Source organism: Euleptes europaea, chromosome 3 (assembly GCF_029931775.1).
Source record: "Euleptes europaea isolate rEulEur1 chromosome 3, rEulEur1.hap1, whole genome shotgun sequence".
Taxonomy (NCBI): domain Eukaryota; kingdom Metazoa; phylum Chordata; class Lepidosauria; order Squamata; family Sphaerodactylidae; genus Euleptes; species Euleptes europaea.
In genome coordinates this window covers 95,791,385-95,809,483 of record NC_079314.1, presented here as the reverse complement: position 1 = coordinate 95,809,483, position 18,099 = coordinate 95,791,385, and the positions used below count along the sequence as shown (strand labels likewise).

The window sequence follows — 18,099 nt, the reverse complement described above, 5'->3', positions numbered from 1 at the left end:
AGTGCCCTCTCTCATAGGAATGGCAGATGCTCCACATCTCTGTTAGTGAAGTCCTTCACCTTTAAGGATGGCAGAGATGGTAGACAAAACAGTCAAGAACAACACGGGTAGTGACCTCTTCTCTAAACAGTGCAGTGAAAACTCATAGATTAATGGGGGCACAGCCATAGAAATGCCAAGGCTGATTACACAATAATCGTAGCTTTATACATGTATGAACTTTATTCCCCTTTTTTTTCCAGCCTGCAATGTTTTACAGCAATCGCTTTCCATTTATTCAGCTTATAAAGAAATTATTCTTAATAGCAACTTCATACATACTGTGATTCAAATAACACAATGAAGACAGGTTACAATGCTATTAAAAACAAGATGATATCAACAACTAAGAACAAATATCGTACTGTTGAAGTCAGACATCCATACAACACCATGTAATGTTAGATTAAATTTGAAGAAGCTTAAGTGTTGGTTCTGAAAGACGTCTTGAACAGTTCTGCTTTACACAGTTTGCAGAACCTCAGCAAAGACAGTGTCTCCCTGCTATTTTCAGGAAGGTCATTTCACAAAATGAAATCACCGACAGTGCAAGAGATCTGGCCATGGTGAACAAACCTGCCTACATGAGGGAACAAGAAGAGGGGTCTGAGTCACAAAGTTGCCACATGGGAATTTACTGGGAATATCTATATCTAATAGTGACGTGCGACCCCTCCCCCATCTGTGGATACCTAAATCCATGGATCAGGGCAACACAGATGCTAAAGAGATTTTTCTTCAAACTTGGGGGGACTCCTTGGCAGTGGAGGACACCAGCAGCTGCTCCGGGCCAGGCCACGATGTGAAGGATGTTGGCAGCCACCCTGGGCTCAGTAACAGTGGAGGAGGAGAATGTGGGTAGTAGGGCCTGGAGTCATGCAAGGCTTGGCAATGAGGAGGATATGGGATCCCCCATACAAGTCTCCTGCCCCCCCATTGAGCAGTAAGGAGAGAATCAGCAGTGATGGGGCAAAGGATTCTTCCCCCTCCCCCATGAGTATCTCTGGTCCCCACTTGTATTCATCTGTATAACTCTGCACCAAAGTTCTAGAATAGTACTCACATACACAGCCTTCATGAAATCACCTGCAAGGACATGTAGAAACAGTAGTGGGCTCATGGTCATGGAGACAGCAATTACATAAATCAGTGGCCCATGTTGGAGCTATACAAACGGCTACCATGATTTGTGTGATCACAGTGGCCCTTTCTCAAGGATCTGTGATCATCCAGTGCTCCTGTGTATAACCTTGACATGGAATTGCTGATTCATACAGTCTACATCTCTTTGCAAGCCCCCCCCCCCCATGATTTCCCAAGCAATTGTGTTGGGTCACTATTCATCTCACCTAGGCTACAGACAGATTCTGTCTGTGTCTGTTCTCTATCTCTATCTTCCAATATTTTTCAGCTGAAAAGTGTTGTTTTATTCTTGAGGAGCATAATTCATAAACTGTTTTATCCATCACAGACTGGGAAATGCATGTATTTGCAACATCCCAATGGCTATTTCACCGTCTTTGTGCTTCAGGTACGCAGCTTTAGAATAGAATAATAGAACCATAGAGTTGGAAGGGGCCATACAGGCCATCTAGTCCAACCCCCTGCTCAATGCAGAATCAGCCTAAAGCATCCCTGACATGCATTTGTCCAGCCTCTGCTTAATAGAATCATAGAACCATAGAGAAGCCACTGCATGTACCAGCATTCTGATGTATCTAAGCAATAAGAACTAGTAATTGCTGCACCAGCACACCATCACTGCTTGTGGCAGTAGGCAGATATTGTAAGCCAACCAAGGACATTACTGTGGTTGTTTCTACATATGGTAGATAATGCACTTTCAATGCACTTTGACAATTGTTTGCAACTAGGTTTTCTTGTACGAAAGCTGTAGCAACATTGTAGGGAAAACAACCAGTATCACTAGATCTAGATTCATAGCGATGTTACATGGTTCAAAATAGATGGTGTGGCAGGAACAAAATGGGGTTGGAACAGGGCATTATTCATCTGTTCAAATGGGATTGTAACCAATAGGAACCCAGCTATGTTGCTACAGAGCTACACATGAAATAACACATTGAAATGGAACTCTGTTATTGACAGGCAGTACCGTATCATGTTCCACTTCCACTTGCCACTGTAGCTATAGCAAAACACACCATTTATGTATGGAACTATCATCATGATACAGTTGTCCAGACAATTTTTTTCCTGTGGGGATAGACATACAAAATAAAATGAGTGTGTCAGTAAATTCTAAAACAAAAGTTGCACATTTTCAAAAGGAGGGTGTTTCTGTGAGTAATTGACCAGGCGTAGGAAATTCAGAGTGAAAACTCTACTCTTTTCTGGACAAAACTTTAGCAGGATTCAGCTTTTCTATAATTTATTATGTTTGTTTAATCCAGAGTTTGAATCCAATGAAACAAAAGGAAAGAACTGTTGCCAGGTTTTTTTAAAAAAAGTATCACTGAGAAACATCTTTAAATGTTCTTAGGACTCATGTCAAACTCTCAGAAAACTTGGAGTAAGAGAACTAAAGCAAAGAAGGAATTACTGTGATTACTTTAGGAACCTAACCATGAGGGGAAACTGTACTTATTGAACATTAGCCCAACTGAAAGCCTAACAAATTAGAATGTGGGAAGATGTATAGTTTGTTTGCTATATGAGCAAAGATACAGGAATTTTTTTTCTGTGTGGTGTAGTGGTTAGGAGCGGGGGTTTGGAGCAGTGGACTCTAATCTGGATAACTGGGTTTGATTCCCCACTCCTCCACATGAGCGGCGGAGGCTAATCTGGTGAACTGGGTTGGTTTCCCCACTCCTCCACAAGAAGCCAGCTGGGTGACTTTGGGCTAGTCACAGCTCTCTTAGAGCTCTTTCAGCCCCACCTACCTCACAGGGTGTCTGTTGTGGGGAGGGGAAGGGAAAGTGATTGTAAGCCGGTTTGATTCTTTTTTAAGTGGTAGAGAAAGTCGGCATATAAAAACCAACTCTTCTTCTTCAATCCAGCCCCCTCCTTATCATGGAATGGGGGACTTCCTTAGGTCTGCAAAATTCAAGCTTTGTTCAGCTTTCAGTCAGATTGCTTAGAGATTTTGTTTTGGCATCATGGCTCAAAGCCCAAAACACCCATGACAGGAAAGAAAACCAAACATTGGCTTCTTCTTTTCTTCGTTTCTAAGACAGTCAACATGTTATGGTGGTGGAAAGTGCTGTCAAGTCACAGCCAACTTATAGTGACCCTGTAGGATTTTCAAGGCAAGAGACATTCAGAGATTACCCTAGACTTCCGGGGGGGGGGGTTGTCCTTTTATCCAAGTACTAACCAGTGCCAACTTTGCTTAGCATCTGAGATCTGACAAGATCAGGCCATCACGTTCAGGGCCAATGTGTTATAGTTTGGGTTGAACACGGGGTTGGATCCAGAGGCCATTTTCTACCAGTGTAAATCTAGGATGGAGATGATTTTCACCAATTCCCCCCTCACACTGCAGCCCATTGGGCTTCAGAAGCTAAGCAGGGTCAGCCCTGGTTAGTATTTGGATGGGAGACCACCAAGGAATACCAGGATTGCTGTGCAGAGGAAGGTACTGGCAAACCACCTCTGTTAGTCTCTTGCCATGAAAACTGCAAAAAGGGGTCGCCATAAGTCAGCTGCGACTTGACGGCACTTTACACACACACACACACACACACATATATTGTATACATTTATAGATATTTTTCATCTGTTGTGTGCCATAGTGTTCCAAAAAGGAACAGGAAGTGCCAAGGAAAGGCCATATAAAATACATAATTGCACTATGTTATGCAATGGCTTTCTATTCCTTGGCTCCACCATCAACCAAAAGGGAAACTGCAGCCAAGAAATCAGGAGGCGATTGAGACTGGGAAGGGCAGCCATGAAGGAGCTAGAAAAGATTTTGAAGTGTAAGGATGTGTCACTGGCCACCAAGATTAGATTAATTCATGCCATCGTATTCCCTATTACTATGTATGGGTGTGAAAGCTGGACAGTGAAGAAAGCTGATAGGAAGAAAATAGATTCCTTTGAAATGTGGTGTTGGAGGAGAGTGTTCCGTGGACTGCCAAAAAGACAAATCAGTGGGTTATAGATCAAATCAAGCCTGAACTGACCCTAGAAGCTAAAATGACTAAACTGAGGCTATCGTATTTTGGTCACGTCATGAGACAACAAGAGTCACTGGAAAAGATAGTCATGCTAGGAAAAGTGGAGGGCAGCAGGAAAAGAGGAAGACCCAGCAAGAGATGGATTGACTCAATAAAGGAAGCCACAGCCTTCAATTTGCAAGATCTGAACAAGGCTGTCAAAGATAGGACGTTTTGGAGGACTTTCATTCATAGGGTCGCCATGAGTTGGAAGCGACTTGATGGCACTTAGCACACACACACACACACACACACATGCAATGGCAAATGCTCTGTATCTATCCTATATACATGCAGCAACCCACCAGGGCCAATCGTACCTCCTTGATGTGTTTATAAATGTCAACATAAACATTAATCTCCAAAGTGGCCAGACAACTGATTGTTAAAGTCTTGCTCTAACCATACATTCTGGGCATTCTGACGCTGTGATTCCCATGTTCCCTCACTTGCAAGCAGAAAGCCTCCTTTTATAAACTCATTATTTTTATCCGTTGCTATAAAAAGATTTATATCCTGCTTTTGCATAAATGTAGACCTTTTGCTTTCATAAAAGAAACTGCTGAATTGTTGTTCATGAGCTAAATAATAAAGAGTCCAGGGAGTTTCTATAACTCATACAATGAACATACCATTTTAAAAAGCAGCAACCGTTGATGGGTGTTTTGGTTGTGGCCTCATGTGTGGAAGACACAGATTTACTATTAGGCAGAGCAAGGTGGCTCGCCCCAGACGGCAGACTTTGGGGATAACCTAACAGGGCAAAAAAAAAAGTTGTTTTATGGGTTGAACACGGGGTTGCTTCAAAATGGCACACATTTTCCTCAGGCACTAAAATGTCTTAGGAAGCGTGTGACAAAAATCAAGTGTGGTGTAGTAGTTGAATGTCATTCTAGGATCTGGGAAACCCTGGTTCGAATTTCCACTCTGCCATGGAAGCTCACTGCATGCCTTTGGCCAATTGCACACTCTCAGCCTAACCTAAGGTGGAGGGTCGTTGTAAGGATAAAACAAAGAAGAGAAGAGCAATGTAAACTGCTTTGGCTACCCACTGGGGAACCACTGATGGGGTATAAATAAATAAATTACAAAAAAATCAACCACTATCAGAGTCTTGCTCTGACCTGAATAGCCCAGGCTAGCCTGATCTCATCAGATCTCAGAAACTAAGCAGGGTTGACCCTGGCAAGTATTTGGATGGGAGACCTCCAAGGAATACCAAAGTCATGACACAGAGACAGGCAGAGGCAACCCACCTCTGAACGTGTCTTGCTTTGAAAACCCTACCAGGGGTTGCCATAAGTCAGATGTGACTTGATAGTAATATATATATATATATATATATATATATATATATATATATATATATATATATATATATATATATATATATAAAATCACAGTTTCAGAGACAGTTTAAAGTGTCATTTTGAATGTCTACCGCTGAGCTAAAAATAAAAAGTGTGCCATTTATGCTGCAGTTGTAATGAGTGGGGGTCAGTGTGGAATTATAGAGCTATTGATCAATATTTTTGAATATTTTGTTAAGTCGTGTGCTGAGATATCCATTTTTCATGATTCCACAAGACTGCAAAACATAAGCTTGCCAGCTGGGGGCTGGAGAATTCCTGGAAATTTGGGATACAGCCAGCGAGGGGCAGGGTTTGGGGAGGGAAGGGATATCATTAGGGTATAATGCCAGAGAGACCACCCTCCAAAGCAGCCATTTTCTCCAGGGGAACTGATCGCTTTCATAGAATTGTAGAATCATGGAGTTGGAGGAGCCATACAGACCATCTAGTCCAACTCCCTGCTCAATGCAGGATCAGCCTAGAGCATCCCTGACACATGTTCATCCAGCCACTGATTGAAGACTGTCAGTGAAGGGGAGCTCAGTACCTCCTTAGGCATCTGATTCCACTGCTGAACTACTCTTACTGTAAAAAAAAAAAAATCTTAATGTCCAACTGGTACCTTTTCGCCCACAGCTTATACCCATTCTTGCAACTCCTATCCTCTGCTGCCATCACGATCAGCTCCCTGCTGGCCTCTAATTGAAAGCCTTTCAGATACCTAAAGAGAGTAACCATGCCCCTCTTCAACCTCCTTTTCTTCAGACTGAACATTCCCAAGTCCCTCAGCCTTTCCTCATAGGGCTTGGTCTCTAGGAGATTAGTTGTAATGTCAGGAAATCTCCAGGCCCCGCCTAGAGATTGGCAACCCTAGCCAAACTCCTTATAGACTCTGGTATCTGGCATGAATATGAATTCTAGAAAGGTAATTTTAAAATCACATTTCTAGATACCAATGTTGTTGAGAAATATCTGAACAGGCAGTAGCCCCAGTCAAACTACTTCAATGTAGTTGTGCAAACTCCATGAGCAGGGCTGCCTCATTCCACACCTATATTATGAATTCAGACTTCTATCTCAACCCATCCTCAGGACATGGGGAGCGGAGCTGTCTTTTTTTTTTTACCCTGTCCCCATCTAGTTTGATTTTTTAAAAAAATATTATGTGACCTCTGGAAATATACCATTTGGCAAGTCTCTAAGAGAAGAGATTTCCAAAGATAAGGGGAATGCCTCTGAAAATGTTGTAGTCTTGGTTTGTTGTGTATAAGGAAGAAGAAAAAGAGTTGGTTTTTGTATGCCAACTTTCTTGACCATTTAAGGCAGAATCAAACCTGCTTTTAATCCCCTTCCCTTCCCCTCCCCACAACAGACACCCTGTGAGGTAGGTGAAGCTGAGAGAATGTGACTTGCCCAAGGTCACTCAGCTGGCTTCGTGTGGAGGAGTGGGGAAACAAATCAAGTTCACCAGATTAGCCTCCACCGCTCATGTGGAGGAGTAGGGAATCAAACCCGGTTCTCCAGATCAGACTCCACCGCTCCAAACCACCACTCTTAACCACTACACCACAGTGGCTCCTGGAAACATCCCTGGTTGATTGTAAATGGATATTAACAGGCGTATCCTCTGTTCATATAGAACTCTGTGTACCAGATATGGTGCCTTGAACGAGGGTGACTATGCCCACAAAAAGCTCCAGTAATCAGGAGACGTGGGAAGAGGCAAGAGAGTACGATTTCGCAAGGATGTCAAAACAGGGCAAGATGAGTAGGAAGCTGCAGACTTTGGCTCCTCTCTGATACCCGGAACGTTTAACCCTCCCCCTTTTTTAAAAAAGCCTTCTTTTGGTAACTATTATTCTCCACTGTTCAGTCCTGAACCAAAATGCAACAATCATCGACTAGCTTCTAATTATCTTATCACAGTCCTTGATAAAATCTGGCAATTTCCTTTAAAATGACTGTTGTCCAGCACAGCATTTTTCTTGCCAAAGTCTCCTTCCTTGTTTTTGGCCGAGTCTACCACTTTCCAGCTATGGAATCTGACCTAGGCTTGTAAACTCTGACGTGTTGGCAACACTTATACCCTCCAGAGCATTGTATTGGTCTACAGCAATACATCACATCAGTTCCCACTCTTTTGTTGGCCCCTCTCCCCAAAGAATCTTAAACGCCATATAAAATTTCCGCTCCGCATCCCAGATCAATACTGCCTGTAGGCCCTGCTCTTCACACCAGCCCAGTTGGCTGAGGATACTACTGTGTGGAGGACACAGGTCATATCACATGCATTGTAGACTTAAGAGCTTCCTAACAGCAGCCTTAAAAAGAGGGCATAGAGTATGTGTGAGAGTAAACAGTTTCCAAAGTGCAGAGTTTATAACAAGTTTAAGAGTGAGCCCCCCCCTCCTTTTTTAAGATTAAGCAATTGGAAAACTGCTGTTGAAAGCAGATTCTTTGAGAAGGAAAGTCTATTGCCCTGTCTCATTGTGAGACAAATTGTCTGGCAAACAAATTAAAAATTAACACGACCTGTTGAGTTTACAGTCTGCCTTGTTAGCATGGGTGCCAACAAAGCTTTCTGCACACAGCTAAGATCCTACAGGCATTTCAGGTTTGTTACAAGTATCATACATATGCCAGAGGAACTCATCCTCTTCCTGTTCATTTATTTATGGTATTGATAGCCTGCTTCCCAGCCAAAACTTCCAATTCTTGCTTCACAGATCAGCTAATATTCGTTCTGCTAAATCAGATCACCCTGAGATGCGGTGACTCCAGTGTTTGAGAAGGCTTGATCATGAGTAAAGCAAGTGGTTGGCTGCTTTCCATAGCTGGGTAGTACACCGATCTAGCCATGTCTCTAAACAGGAACCATGTGGGTTGAGCAAACTGCCTGACTCCTGTCCGTGTCAGCATCACTGGCTTCCAAAGATGTGAAATTTGAAGGAACAACACAGGCTAGTTGGCAGTAGATTCAGGACATGAAACTCATTCCTACAAGATGTAAGATCTGGATTAGACATATTTCAAATGGAGATTGGACAAATTTATGGACGATAAGTCTATTGCCAGCTATTGACTGGCTTCAAGGCAAGAACAGAGCTGTTTTGGCATTGCCTGCATCTGCATAGCAAACTCAGACTTCCTTGGTGGTCTCCCATCCAAGTATTAACCAGGGCTGACCCTGTTTAATTTCTGAGATCTGATGAGATTGGGCTAGCCTGGGGCCATTGAGGTCAAGACTGATAGTTGAGTGCGACCTCCCAAAGCTGCAACTTGGCTGGGGCTGAGGAGCCTCCTGTCCTACCCACCACACACATTGACTGTAATATTTGGTTTGGAATCTCTGTGCACTGGGCTTCAACTTGTAGGCATTTGAGGGGGGGACAGTATTTTCCCAAAAACTGACTGTTAGCCCTGCAGCTAACACCAAGAAGACAGTTGGGCCCACTGGTATTTATTGTAATTATTGGTTGTTGATATCCTGACGTATTTGAATTTGGGGTAGTGATGTTAAACTTTATAAGCCACTTTGATAAAAGCAGCATATAAGTATTTTAAAATAAATATATTAAATAATTTTTTAGAAAAAAAATTCCCCAAGGCTCCCATTTTTAGAAAGTGTTTTGACCTTCTGGCTACCATCAAGACCTCTCCCTGAGCCAGCGTGGTGTAGTGGTTAAGAGCGGTGGTTTGGAGTGGAGGACTCTAATCTGGAGAACCGGGTCCATATGAGCAGCAGACTCTAATCTGGTGAACCAGATTGTTTTCCTCACTCCTACATGTGAAGCCAACTGGGTAACCTTGGGCTAGTCACAGTTCTCTTAGAGCTCTGTCAGCCCCACCTACCTCACAGGGTGTCTGTTGTGGGGAGAAGGGAAGGTGATTGTAAGCCAACTCTTCTTCTTCATCCTCAATCTCTGTTGTTTGCCTTTTCTAGCAGAGAGAGACCAGACCAAACTGCAGAACGAATGCATGACAGCCCACTAGTGTTTCTTCCAACAGTAATGATATGGCATCCCCATTAAATATTTGATAAACGTATGTATGTGCAACCTGTACTCTGGACAAGAGGCCACAGTTAGAACAGAATATGGACAAACAGAATGGTTTCCAATTGGCAAAGGTGTCAGACAAGGATGTATTTTATCTCCCTATCTCTTCAATCTATATGCAGAACATATAATTAGGAAAGCTGGATTAGATTTAGATGAAGGTGGAGTGAAAATTGGAGGGAGGAACATTAATAATTTGAGATATGCTGATGACACTACATTATCGGCAGAAAATAGTGAAGATTTGAAAAGACTACTGCTGAAAGTTAAAAGAGAAAGTGCCAAAGCAGTACTACAGCTGAACATCAAGAAAACAAAAGTAATGACTACAGGAGAATTACACAACTTTAAGGTTGACAATGAGGAAATTGAAATTGTTCAAGACTTTCTATTCCTTGGCTCCACCATCAACCACAAGGGAGACTGCAGCCAAGAAATCAGAAGGAGATTGAGACAAGGGCAGCCATGAAGGAGCTAGAAAAGATTTTGAAGTGTAAGGATGTGTCATTGGCCACCAAGACTAGATTAATTCATGCCATTGTATTCCCTATTACTATGTATGGGTGTGAAAGCTGGACAGTGAAGAAAGCTGATAGGAAGAAAATAGATTCCTTTGAAATGTGGTGTTGGAGGAGAGGGTTACGGATTCCGTGGACTGCCAAAAAGACAAATCAGTGGGTTATAGATCAAATCAAGCCTGAACTGACCCTAGAAGCTAAAATGACTAAACTGAGGCTATCGTATTTTGGTCACGTCATGAGACGACAAGAGTCACTGGAAAAGACAGTAATGCTAGGAAAAGTGGAGGGCAGCAGGAAAAGAGGAAGACCCAACAAGAGATGGATTGACTCAATAAAGGAAGCCACAGCCTTCAGTTTGCAAGATTTGAGCAAGGCTGTCAAAGACAGGACATTTTGGAGGACTTTCATTCATAGGGTCGCCATGAGTCAGAAGCAACTTGACGGCACTTAACACACACACATGTATGTGCCATCAAGTTGCAACCAACTTATGGCAACCCCAGCAAGGGGCTTTCAAGGCAAGTGAGAAGCAGAGATGGTTTGCCAGTGCCTTCCTCTGCATAGCCTTCCTTGGTGGTCTCCTGTCCAAGTATCGAACCTGCTTAGATTCTAAGATCTGACAAGATTGGGCTATACCATGCCACCTTCCCTCCCAATCATTTCACTTAGGAATAGGCGTATTGACTGGACCTGAAATCCTCTAATAATCAGAAAGAGCACTTTAGGTAGTTTTCTGATAGATTCCATATTTTATATTCTCTTTGCAAACTCAGCACACATCCTTTCCCACTATAACTCTCTTAGGATTTGCAAGAACAAAATGTCTCACAATAACTTTAAAAAAAAACACAGAGTTTAATGCAAATAAATTCATTCAACAGGCAAACATATGCTACATTTGGCACAGGGAAACAATTACAAACATACTTCTGTTACAACTGCTATTGCTAAAATATAAAAATAAGTTTAAAATTAAGACCTCTGGAGGTAAAATCCAGTATAAGTTTCTTATCAATTCAAATAATATAAAAGTGCCTCATTTAGAGTTTGTTTCATTGATTGGTATTCTACCTTAGCAAGTATATATTAAGGTATTTTTCTATGACATACTAATAAAAGTCAGTGTAAACATATTTTCAGTATGTTGCTCACAGTTTCCTTCCTTTTTTTCCCATGAAGATATTTGCTTTATGCAAAATTTCCAAATACTTATATGGCTTCATGCCAAAATGCTTGCTGAAACTCAATTCCCACACATACAGTATTCCCTACAATTGAGAACTACTAGCCCCTTTCACACTTTCATATCCACACATGTCAGTGCGGAGGGGTGATTGGTCACTTACTCCTGACCTATGTGTTGGGGGGGGTTGTTTTTGCATGGTCAGCTAAGAACCTAGGTGCATACAAGTGTCTTTATTTAATTCAAATATTTTTATTCAATTTTCTATCTCATAGAATGTCTGCAAGCATATAGGATTCTCTCTCCTCCACATGACCAAGAACCCTGCATATGGTGGGGGTAGGGGCCTTACCAGCCACAAATCAAAACATAGGTAGGGTTGCCAAACTCCACGTGGTGGCTGGAGATCTCCCAACTATTACAACTGATCTCCAGCCAAAAGAGATCAGTTCACCTGGAGAAAATGGCCACTTTGGCAATTGGACTCTATGGCATTGAAGTCCCTCCCCTCCCCAAACTCCGCCTTCCTCAGGCTCTGCCCCAAAAACCACCCACTGGTTGCGAAGAGGGTCCTGGCAAACCTAGGCATAGGCCTTGGCCCCGTCAGCCAATAATAGCACAAGTGCTCAAAACAAGCAGATGATGGCAGATGATGAGAGGGAGGGCACCTTGGCCATCTTCTGGACATGAAGTGGGTGTCACTGGGGGTGTAGTGGGGAGGTAGTTGTGAGTTTCCCGCATTGTGCAGGGGGTTGGACTAGATGACCCTGGTGGTCCCTTCCAACTCTATGATTCTAAGCCTGGGCACAAAAACAACATAAAACAACATTCAGCAAAGTATAAATATAAAACATGTACTCGTCTCACTTTCCAAGTCTGATCCAAAAGTACTGAACTACACAGCCCTCTTCTGACTATGTTGACCTGAAAATAAATCCCATTGAAATCAATCGTGCTCTCAACAGTGCAGTTCTAATTAGAGTTACACCCTTCTGAGTCCAAAAGTCAACAGGCTTAGAAGGGTGCCGCCCTTCTTAGGCGTGTTCTGTAAGTCTTCTGTGTGCATTGTTGTTTATACACAGACTGTAGCAAACTGGACTCAGTTGGAAGCAGCAGCAACAGCCATACATTTTTGAGAACTTCTGCCAAGCCTGGGAAAAGGTGATGCAGCTATTTTCATTAGGGTTTTTTTTGTTATGTCTGATGTCATTGGTCTCCCGTGTTTTCATTGCCACTGTTGACAATTCTTTTGTTTCTTTTATGCCATGCAAATATCATACAAGCCATTTTTATACCATTAACACTCACGAGACAGGAAAATGGCATTGAAAAAAGCTATTAGTTTTAATGGGGGAAGTTTCACATAGGAAAAGAGAAACCGGTGCACAAATGAAACAAATTAACCATGGCTATTCATCTGGAAATCTTGCCCTGGCCTGGCTAGCCAAATCTCATTAGATCTCAGAAGCTAAGCACGGTCAGCCCTGGTCAGTATTTTGATAGGAGACCAGCAGTGAGCACCAGGGTCGTGACGCAGAGGCAGGCAATGGCAAACCGCCTCTGAATGTCTGTTGCCTTGAAAACCCCAAAGGGTCACCATAAGTCAGCTGTGACTTGACAGCAAAAAATAATCCAATTGGAATAATTATAACTCATAATGTGAAAATAAAGACTCATGGATTTGTTTCTAACAAGGGAAAACCAGAATCAAAATGGGACTGTTCGAACTAAATCAGAAAGAGTTCAACATGTAGTCTGCTCTGTTCCCTGACTACATGCTCCACAATGCCTAGGCTGAGATGTGGCAGAATTTCCTTCTCTCGGAGAAGGTAGTTTAAAGGGGGAGTCCACACTCATAGCTTTGTTGAGAGCTTTTAATTAATGTATTGCTTCTGGCATACTTTTGATTCTCTGAAGCCACAATTTTGCGCCCCAGGACACAGTTGGCTGAGTAGCTATGTGTTTTCACAGGCAATTAAGCATACATACATACTAGGAATTGCCCGTTTAGTTCTGAGGAAACCTATTTAGGAGAAGGCTGCACGGATTGCCGAGCATCTCAATTTTTTATAATGCTTCATCAGAGATGTATTTTAGGAGTCCAAGTTTTCGCTTTAATGCCTTGGGTTTAAATCTATAAATCTGAACAGCAGGAAATGTAGCCTGCAGAAGGAAATGATTAGGAGGCACATAATTTAATACAATATGTTACAAATATCCTTAAAACACTGACTAGTCAGCATTCTACAGTACACAGGCATTCTGTGATAAAATTATCTCTGGCTAAGTCATTGTTCATGGCACCAGGGGGATCCAGGCATTAGCATGGATATTGAAAAACAAATTGTTTTTCAATATCCAGAATCTTCCCTTTCAATATCCATGCTAACCAACTGCAATGACTCCTGGAATTCACATTGGGGATAGGACACCATGGCAAGGCTAGCACATATTCTGGCAAACAGTCTCAATAATCATCAGAGAATCTGCGCTAGTAATCAAATGGGCAATTGTCAGAGTTCAGTTGTCATAAAGATCTCTGTGCCTACTCAGCTACAAATGTGAATTCTCTGGGGAATACTGACTCTACATTGGAAATACTGGGGTGAAGGCCAGATTAGTCATTCCTAAGTATGCTACGCTATAGAATAAGAATACAGCTAGGTTGGAGACTCTGCTGAAGGATAATTATCTCATAGTATTTCCATGTGGAGACTGAACCTACCCCATTCTCTCCACAGGACTTGTCTCTAAAGTTTCTGCAACCAAAAATGTGTTGGCAGGATAGTATAGAGTTGCGAGGACACCACTACAAAAATTAGATACTTCAGCTGCAATCCTAGGAACAGGGCCCATTAAACAAAATGGGATTTACTTCTGAGTAGACTGCTTAGAACTTCTGGGGAATTTTCTGGAAATTTCAGACTGTGCAAACAAATTGGATATGTTCTCAGCATTACCATTACAAAGCTAACTTCATTCATTCCTTCTAGATGAAACAGTAACTTGCTATTTACTGAAAGTAGTATGCCTTTATTGAACCACAGTGTTGCAAAATTGCTGTAAACATTGCCGTACAGCATACTGCAGGGAAAATGCAGTAAGAGATACTTCTTTCTTCTCACTGACCAAAATGGTGTCTGCTCAATTTCTAGTTTTAATACCATATTAGAGAAGTGCATGACTTTCAGCTCATTCCTGAGCCTTTTGGCTGTTGGGGACAGCATGGCCGAGGTGCCACCGTGGTGCCTCCAAAGCCATTTCCCGGCTGCCGAAAGGCTTAAAAAAGCCTTTTAATTCCCCCCTGAAAATGGGGCATTTCCCCCATGGAAAACAGCATGGCTGCACCAGGAAAAATCTGGCGCAGCAACGTTGTTGTCAAAGGGGGCGTTCCCAGCCTGAAGGGGTCAGGAAGCTGCCTACTGGCTGCTCCGCCCCTGGAACACCCTGGGAACGCCCCCTGGGACACCGGCACAGGGATTTGCACCGGAGGGACACCAGCGGGAGGGCGAGCTGGCATCCCAGGGCTGCACTGCCATACCAGCATAGGGAGCCTGGTGTGAGAACCCCAATGCCGGCGTCCCTGCCTCTCTCGGTGGTGCAATTGGCCTGGGTGCCAGCGCAACTGGCCCGGTCGCCGAAGTGGCCACTTACACACCTCCTGAGCTCTTTTGGCCCCAGAGCTCAGGAATGTATGGCAAACTGACTCTTTTTTAAAGCTGGTGATGTCAGAGAAGAAGAGGGTCATTTTCTTTCTATCCCTGATTTTCTGTTCTTTAAAGTTCATAATTTTTAACAGATTTTGTTTTCAATATTTCTTCCTCACCTGGCCAAAAATCTTGCCAAAGATCTGACTTAATCTCCAACCATAGAGGAGAAATGAAAGTTAAACAAAACAGAAGTAGGGAAATCTGATCTTCCCTAGTTTCTAAACTAGTATCTTCCCCAGTTTCTAAACTAGTATACTCATCCTCAACTGTTTTACATAATTATTTTTACAGCCCAACTATACCTATAGGGCCAGGAAACTGAACCTGTTACTGAATTGTCTATTATTAAGCCTTCTTAAGTCTTAGAAGACTTCATAAGAGAACTGAATCATAATAGTTTCAGTGGCTAGCCATGTTGGTCTGCAGTAGAAAAAGCTACATTCAAGTCCAGTAGCACCTTAGAGGCCAACAAGATTTTTGGGGTATAAAAATCACAACACAAAGACCAGTGGGAAAACATTTTAATCTTCCAGGACATTCCATTGCTGACCTAAAAGGGGCAGTCTTCAAACAGAGAAGTCTCAAGGGGAGATTACAGTGTGATATTTCTGAACTTTAGTGCATTCACAAAATCAGAACAGTGGACCCTCCAGGGATGACCAGGGACACAGGATTCTTATCTCACTACAGATGCTAACTCTCTACCCTGAACATTTCTGTTCTAACCAACTTGATTACAATGTGCATTGTACTTTTGTATTCTGATTCCCTTCTTTGCTATACCCCTCCTGCCATCCCCTCCCGTCTCATATCCCAGTCAGGACTCAGGGATCACCATTCCTACTTGGATCTGACAAAGGGAGCTTTGAGTCTCAAAGATTACACCCTGAAAATCTTGTTGATCTCTGAGATGCTATTTGAATTCCATCTAGCTGAATGATAATAATCATGGTAAAGAAAATTTTACATGGTAAAAAAAATGCAGGGTACACAACACAGTACTGATTTACATCAGTGGCCCTATTTTAAAATGAAGTGCTGTGGCTTCCAAAGCCAGCTGTTCAAAGAGCCAATAGAATGGTATGACTAAACTTGATGTCAGTTTGTAGCACATGCAATGTCGATTTGATGACAACAGATTAAAGTGGTAGCCAAAATGCCATTTTTTTATCTACATGATAGAAAACCTCATGAGAGCTAACCAAAAAAATGTGATGGAATAAGCTCAGTTCAAGTGGATGAGTAATAACATCGGCAAATGAAGGCATGCGACTCTTTACATGTTGTAGTCAGCAATTCTGAAGGTTGAATAAACATAAGGATCCTATTAATGACAACCAGGGGGAAAAATTTGAAACTGGGTCATGATGAAAGGAATGTATGGCATGAGGGAGCAATGCGCAATGTCATAGCAACACAACAGGATGTTTCAGCAATTGCATAGGTAATCATCATCCTAATCAACATGATGATTTTCTGACATTTCAGGACTGAACAATACATACGATAGAAGTCAACAGATAAAATTCATATCTTTGGACTTTTGTCTGGCTGTAGTCCAAACAGCCATGAAGGGCAGCCATGAAGGAGCTAGATTCTGAAGTGTAAGGATGTGTCACTGGCCACCAAGATTAAGTTAATCCATGCCATCGTATTCCCTATTACTATGCATGGGTGTGAAAGTTGGACATTGAAGAAAGCTGATAGGAAGAAAGTAGATTCCTTTGAAATGTGGTGTTGGAGGAGAGTGTTACGGATACCATGGACTGCCCAAAAAACACACACAAATAAATGGGTTATAGATCATATATCTATACACACTATATATATATAGTGTGTGTCTCCAACCCCACATTTCAAAGGAATCTACTTTCTTCCTATCAGCTTTCTTCAATGTCCAGCTTTCACACCCATGCATAGTAATAGGAAATACGATGGCATGAATTAATCTAGTCTTGGTGGCCAGCTGGTATATTGAAAGTTCCAAGTAGCTGCTTCCTAACTGTTTGTCATACAAATTTTGCCCCAGATTTCTGGCTCTAAATCACCTATACTTATTTCCTTTCCCCCCCCCCCAGGATATTTTATTAATTTTTTAAAAAGAAAAAGAAAAAAGAACATACATACTTTACAATCATACAGATTCTAATCCTTCGGGGAATAGATTCCTTCTTACATTCCCATACTTATTTCCAAACAAGAACAGATGCATTGGAGATTCTGCATTAGGAACTCACTTGTAGGGTTACCAGTTACCCACTGGGGCCAGGAGATTTCCTGCCCAGAGGCTGGTGGGAGAACAATAAAGTTTAAAAAATCACCATCAGCGCAACAGCATTATGTAACTTCTGGGGAAAACCAGGAAGATATGTCACATCGATCTAGGCATTGCCAGAAACTATGGTACAGAACAGAGTGAAGTCACTTCAGGTATTCCCACAAATGACGAGAAATCATTGCATCAACAGCAACCCCCCATTGCACCCCAGCTCCCCCAAGTAAGCAATGTCTTTTGCAGGTGCCAATCTGCAAATGGGTAAAATCAACAACTGCCTGTACACATGCCGTCTCTGTTGTAGCCCTCCCCTTTGTGGAATGGCCTGCCTGAGGAGGTCAGGAAGGCTCCTATTATCCTGGCTTTCTGCAAACAATGCTAATGGAGAGCCAGCATGGTGTAGTGGTTAAGAGTGGGGGTTTGGAGTGGTGGACTCTCATCTGGAGAACCGGGTTTCTTTCCCTACTCCTCCACGTGATCGGTGGACACTAATCTGGTGAATCAGGTTGGTTTCCCCACTCCTCTACAAGAAGCCAGCTGGGTGACCTTAGGCTACACACAGCTCTCTTAGAGCTCTCTCAGCTCCACCTACCTCACAGGGTGTCCTGTTGTGGGGAGGGGAAGGGAAGGTTATTGTAAGCCGGTTTGATTCTTCCTTAAGTGGTAGAGAAATTCAGCATATAAAAACTAACTCTTCTTCTTCTTAAACTGAATTTTTCAAGAGGGCTTATCTACACAGGCAATAGACTTGCACTGTACTAAATGATTCACGAAGTTACA

General features: G+C 42.4%; 1 protein-coding gene across 1 annotated transcript in view; it reads left to right on the top strand.

Moving 5' to 3' along the window:
• The window catches only part of IGF1 (insulin like growth factor 1), a 92,793-nt gene that overhangs the window by 57,329 nt on the left and 17,365 nt on the right, over nt 1-18,099 (top strand). The window lies entirely within an intron of this gene.